We start from the raw sequence: 6,515 nt of genomic DNA, 5'->3' as shown, positions 1-6,515 counted from the left end.
TATATATATATATATATATACAGGCGCCATGGCCCACCACCAACTTCCCGAGTATGATGGCGAGAGGGACAACTGGAAAGCGTACGTCATCAAGGCAGAGGCTTATTTCGAGGCAACGGGGGTTACCGACACAGCGAAAAACAGGGCGTTGTTCGTAGCAGCGTTAAACACGAGGACTGTGCAGATTCTGACAGGACGAGTTGCTCCGAAGAAACCCAACAGCCTAACCTACGAAGAAGTCGTTGCAGCGCTGGATGAATATTTCCACCCGAAGCGCCACGAGATAACGGAACGCTTCCGGTTCTTCAGTAGATGTCAGCACGACGGTGAGCCTTTGCAACATTTCCTTGTCAACCTCCGAAGCATTGCAGACACCTGAAATTTTGGCAGCATGCTGGAACGAATGCTCCGCGACTGTATAGTCTGTGGCGTCAGATCAAAAGCCTTGCAAAAACAGCTACTGGCAAAGCCAAACTTAACCTTGGAAGAGGCCGAAGCGATAGCACTATCAGCCGAAATGGCAGAAGAGGACGCAAATAAGATATCGGGTGATGCAATTACCGTACTGAAGGTTGGCGCGCAAAGCGTGTTGACGAGCGAGCCTGCGCTAAAATGCGGACGCTGCGGAAGTAAGAAGCATAACAGCCACGCTTGCGGCTGGGCCAACAGTAGGTGCTATCGCTGTGGTAGGTTGGGCCATCTTGCGAAAATATGTTCGAGCGACGCGCCGAGGAAACGTGAAACAGGGCAGACGCACGGCATGCGGAGACGAGCACTGGCGGTGGCGGAAGACCGTGCGGAGGGGAACGTAGACGAAGCCATGCACCTTTGGACTTTGACTTCATCTCGAAAGTGGCAGTTAGAACCCTCAATCCACAGGACATTCACTTGGTGCGGCGTTGACATGCCAATGCTGATAGACACGGGGTCGCCCGTCTGCGCTGTGCCACGCGAAATTTATGAAAAGAACCGGGAGAGATGGCCGACATTGAAACCTTCATCTGTCAAGCTTTCATGTTACCTTGGCAAGCTCCCCGTTCTGGGAGAATTGGACATGAAGGTAGCCTACAAGGGTGCCGTAGTAGACTGCTCCTTGGTAGTATTAAATTGTCCCGGTCCTAGTCTATGCGGAAGGGACCTAATTTTTCAGTTGAGCAATGCAGGGTCACCTGTCCTTAACTTGACTGCGGAAGCCGGATCGCCAACGAGTCTCCCGGCCATGGACGACATCGTCAACGAGTTTCAAGACATTTTCAGCTCGGAACTCGGCTGCATCAGCGGTCCCTCTGTGCACCTTCAACTCAAGGAAGGAGCTACACCCAAGTTCTGTAAGGCACGATCCATTCCTTTCGCTCTCCGTGATAAGGTTTCTCAAGAACTTGACAGACTCGTAGCAATTGGGGTGTTATAACCGGTAGCGCATGCGGAGTGGGCTACGCCCATTGTGCTCGTCTTAAAAAAATATGGAACAGTTCGAAATTGCGTCAATTTCAAGATCCCGTTAAGTCCTGTATAAGAACTGGAGCAGTACCCATTGCCGGTGATTGACGATATGTTTGCATGCCTAGACGGCGGAGAGTACTTCAGCACTCTCGAGTTACGTGACGCGTATAATCAAGTACCGCTTGACGAAGAATCGCAGAAACTATGCGTAATTAACACACATCGAGGGCTATTTTGCTTCAAGAGGCTGCCTTTTGGCATAGCGTCTGCCCCAGCCATCTTCCAGCGAAAAATCGAAACAGTCCTGCAGGGGCTCCCAGGCGTACAAGCTTATCTCGATGATGTGTTGGTTGCGGAGCGACAGGGAAGCAGCGAGACCCATCGAACGGCACTGCAGCGTTTCCGTCAGCACGGTGTAAAACTCCGGCTAGACAAATGCAAATTTAGTCAGCCTTCAGTCACGTACTTAGGGCACCAAATCGACAAAAACGGCCTACACCCCACTGAGAAGCATGTGGAAGCAATCGCCTAGGCTCCTAGCCCGACAAATGTGCAGGAACTACGCTCATTTCTGGGCATGCTGTCGTATTACTCAAAGTTCCTGCCGAATATGTCATCTTTGCTTGCACCTTTGTACCAGTTGCTTGGCAAAAATGCGCGTTGGGTCTGGGGAGAAGCTCAACAAACAGCCATTTTCAATGCAAAGCAGTGCCTACTTGTGGCAGGGGTGCTCGTTCCCTACGACCCCGAAAAGCCATTAAAGCTGGAGTGCGACGCTTCGCCGCATGGCAATGGTGCCGTGTTGTTTCATACGGATGGATAAGATAACCGGCCCATAGGCTTCCGTTTGCGAACGCTGACCACATCTGAGCGGAATTACTCCCAGCGAGAACGTGAGGCCTTGGCCCTTGTTTTTGGGGTGTCGAAATTTCGCGACTATCTCCTCAACAGAGATTTTACCTTGGTCACAGATCACCAGCCGCTACTGGGCCTGCTGAAAGCGGAGAAGCCGACGCCAGCGTTGGCCGCAGCACGAATACAGCGCTGGGCGCTCTACATTGGTGGATTTCGCTACAAGCTTCAGTATTCGCCCGGTAAGCTGCTACTAAACGCCGACACCCTCAGCCGGCTACCGCTGCAGACTCCAGTTCTACCATCAAGAAGCGAACCCCCAGAGTATGTTTCCGCTCTAGCAAGTTTCGATGATGGTACTTTGTCTGTCGAAGAACTCCAAGCTCTAACTGCGCGGGACCTCTTACTAGCGAGGGTCGTGGAGTACACCAAGCAAGGCTGGCCGAAACATGTAAAGGACAGGGAGTAGGTGCCATTCTCGGACCGTCGGTTAGAGCTATCTGTAGCTCATGGGTTGTTATACTGGAGTCATCGAGTAGTTGTTCCCACAAAAGCACGAGAACGGGTGCTATATATGCTGCATGAGACGCATCAAGGGTCATCGGCAATGAAGGCTGTCGCCAGATCGGCATTCTGGTGGCCGGGACTAGACCGAGAGATAGAACACCTCTCAGCGTTGTGCCACAACTGCGTGCAAAACCTTCCTATGCCAGCCTCTGCTCAACCAGTGAGTTGGCCAGCAGTTAAGGAAAAATGGTCCAGGCTGCACGCCGATTTCGCCGGGCCGATCGCAGGCAGCATGATACTGGTAGTCGTGGATGCTGCAATTAAGTGGATTGAAGCCGTGCCCATGAGGCAGGCAAGCACGTCGTCTACTATTGCCAACTTTCGTAGCATTTTTGCCAGATTTGGTGTTCCACGCACTATAGTAACGGACAATGGCACGCAGTTCTCTAGTGAAGAATTCGCCACTTTTGCGAAGAACAATAACATCACACACCTCCTTATGGCTGTGTATCACCCCCAGTCTAACGGGCTCGCTGAACGAGCTGTTCGGACCATCAAGGAAGCTTTAAAGATAAGCGAAGGGACATTAGAAGAGAAATTGGTGAAAATTCTTTTCAACTACAGGAGAACGCCGTGCCACGAGGGAAAATCCCCTTCCGAACTTCTATTCGGCTACTTGATCCGCTCTCGCTTGGACTCATGTTTTCCACCTTTCCCAGGGTCAACCCAGGAGATGGAAGAGTGGACACTGCCGCCCGACACAGCCGTGTACGCCCGTAACTACGGCCAGGGAGAGAAATGGACACCAGGGAAAGTTCAGTCCACTACAGGGTCGCGCATGGTCACCATACAAACGCCCGCTGTGGTGGTTCGACGTTACATAGACCAAGTGCGTTCTAGGCCAAGCCCGGCATCTGCTCGGAGCGGTGCTCAGCGAGACCAAGACGATGTGGACGCCGCTGCAGCCCTCCGGCTGCAGCGGCGCCCTCACCGACCAGCCACGAAGGCGAGTTGAACGAGCAGCCTGCAGACCAGGTGGCACCTGCGCAACCGTCGCCGCCTATCCAGAATGCGAAGAAATCCTCACAAGATTTGCGACGCTCTACCCGGGAAAGAAAACCTGTTCAGCGTTTTCAATTCTAAGGGAGGAGAAATGTTGTAATCGGCTCTCGCTAAAAATGCGAAATTCAGAAACATGCGAAAAGCGGACAAAAAACCAAAGAGAGAGCAAGAGCGCATAAAAAATTTCCCGTGTCTAAGTTAAGATGGCCGCACAGCATGCGCACGCAAACTACGAACATGTGTCCGAGCGATTCTAGACCAGTGGGTGGAGCTTCCAGTTGGTCCCCGAGAAAAACGAATGCGGCGCTGGCGTCCGGGGCCGTCCGGAGCCGTTCGGGACGTGTAAATTGATGAAGCTCACTAGTGCCGCAGCTTCAGTGATCAGTGCCAGACTCTGCCGCGCGCTCAAAAACGTTATGACGCCACTAGCAAGTATATCGATACAGAAAGCGCAGAGCACGTCACGCCGGCCGCTGCCTGTACTGCTCGCATTGTGATTGACGGCCTCATCTATGTCGTCGAATTGCTAGTGTTGGATTCCTGCTCCGATGACCTCATTTTTGGTTGGGACTGTCCGCTAATAAGGCCGTCATCGACTGCTCTCGCGCTGAGGTGGCATTTGAAGTGCTTAGCGACGCTCCTTTACATGACGCTCTTAAAAGCGGGCCAAACTATTTGTTGCTGAAGACGTTACCATACCGCCACACTCTTTTGCCCTTGTCATGGTGTCTCGCAACGCGCTCGCCGAGTAGAGTTGCATTTTTACGCCATCTTCCGTTTACGTTCGTCGCAAGTGTTCGCCGCTACCTCATGCCCTTTTGGAACTTCGTGACGGCGTCAGCAGACTGCTCATCTCAAATCTACTGTCATGTACCGTAAACCTACTTCGGGGCGAGTGCGTCGGGCGTGTTTACAGTCTCGACCATTCTGCAATTATCGACATGCCGAGTGGTTCTTTCGCCGAACACGAAGTCGCTAGATTGACCTGTGCCTCTTCGCCGCAGACTACTAGACCTGACATACTGAGCAGCTCCATCACCGACACGTTAACCGTTTCGCAACATGCTCAACTTCTACGACTTTTGAACAAGTTCCGTTCTTCCTTTGACTGCCAGCATATATAGTCTCCTCGGCCGCACGTCAGCTGTGTGTCACCGCATCGACACGGGTACCAATGCTCCACTGCGTCAAAGACCCTATCGCGTGTCCGCTACAGAGCTCCAGGTTATCGGTGACCAAGTAGCTGACATGCTTAAGCGTGGCGTCATCGAGCCTTTGAATAGACCCTGGGCATCTCCAGTCATTCTCGTTAAGAAGAAGTACGGGTCAATTCGATTCTGTGTTGACTACCGTCGTCTTAACAAAATAACTCGAAAGGACGTTTACCCCTTACCGAGAATCGACGATGCCCTTGACTACCTCGAAGGTGCGGAGACCTTCTCTTCTAATCACTTACGGAGCGGCTACTGGTAAGTCTCTATGTTGCCTGAAGATCAGCCTAAAATGGCCTTTGTCACACCTGACGGTCTTTACGAATTCTGCGTCATGCCTTTTGGTCTTTGCAACGCGCCCGCGACGTTCGAGCGGATGATGGACAATATTTTGTGTGGCCTGAAGTGTAAAACATACGTGTGCTATTCAGATGACGTGGTTTTATTTTCGCCAGATTTTCCCGCGGATCTCCGCAGGCTATATGAAGTACTACAGTGCCTAACTGACGCCGGCCCTAGGCTCAACCTGAATAAATGCCGCTTAGGCGCAAGTCAGCTCACGATCCTCGGCCATGTTGTTCCTATAGACGGTATTCTTCCTGACACCGCCAAGCTTCAGGCAATTGCAGAGTTCCCTAAACCTGCATCTCTGAAGGATCTGCGCAGCTTCCTTGGTCTCTGCTCGTATATCCGCCTCTTTATTCGGAATTTTCCTATGATCACCGCCACCTTGACTGAACTTTTACGGAATGACTCGAAAAGTTACGCTTGGTCACCAGCCTGTGATGATGCCTTAAAAACGTTGCGCCACATGTTAACCTCACCGCCAATCTTGCGTCACTTCGACCCGACTGCTCCGATTGAGGTACACATAGATGCTAGTGGTGTTGGACTCGGCGCTGTGCTCGCGCAGAGCATATCGGGATTCCAGGAGTACGTAGTCGCATACGCAAGCCATACCCTCACTAAAGCGGAGAAGAATTATTCTGTGAAAGAGAAGTGTCTCGCAATTATTTGTGCTCTAGGTAAATTTACACCGCACCTGTATGGTAACCCTTTCGACGTAGTCACCGATCACCATGCACTTTGTTGGTTATGCACGTTGAAGGATCCCTCCAGCCGTTTAGCTCGCTGGGCTTTGCAGTTGCAAGAGTTTGACATGCGTGTTGTCTACAGGTCTGGACGACGTCACACTGATGCCGATGCCCTATTGCGTTCACCTGTATCATCGGAAAGCTCTGCCTGCCTATCTTCCGTGGACGAAACGTTTGCGTTTCCAGCAAACTGCGACATGGCGTCTGAGCAACGTAAGGATGACTGGATCAGCGCTCTTCTGCTATTCCTTTCAGACCCGTCGACTTCTCCATCTTCTCGAACACTGCGCCGTCAAGCGGTTCACTTTGAGATCCACGATGACCTCCTTTATCGCAGGAATTACAA

At 51.8% G+C, this 6,515-nt stretch overlaps 1 pseudogene; it reads left to right on the top strand.

Moving 5' to 3' along the window:
- Positions 1-760: 760 nt before the first annotated feature.
- On the top strand, positions 761-3,945 carry LOC142785134 (uncharacterized; annotated as a pseudogene).
- The last annotated feature ends 2,570 nt before the right edge of the window (positions 3,946-6,515 follow it).

This window comes from Rhipicephalus microplus, unplaced genomic scaffold, assembly GCF_043290135.1.
Source record: "Rhipicephalus microplus isolate Deutch F79 unplaced genomic scaffold, USDA_Rmic scaffold_18, whole genome shotgun sequence".
NCBI classification, from domain to species: domain Eukaryota; kingdom Metazoa; phylum Arthropoda; class Arachnida; order Ixodida; family Ixodidae; genus Rhipicephalus; species Rhipicephalus microplus.
Note: the sequence above shows the minus strand (reverse complement) of the source record. Positions and strands in the feature narration are given on the sequence as shown.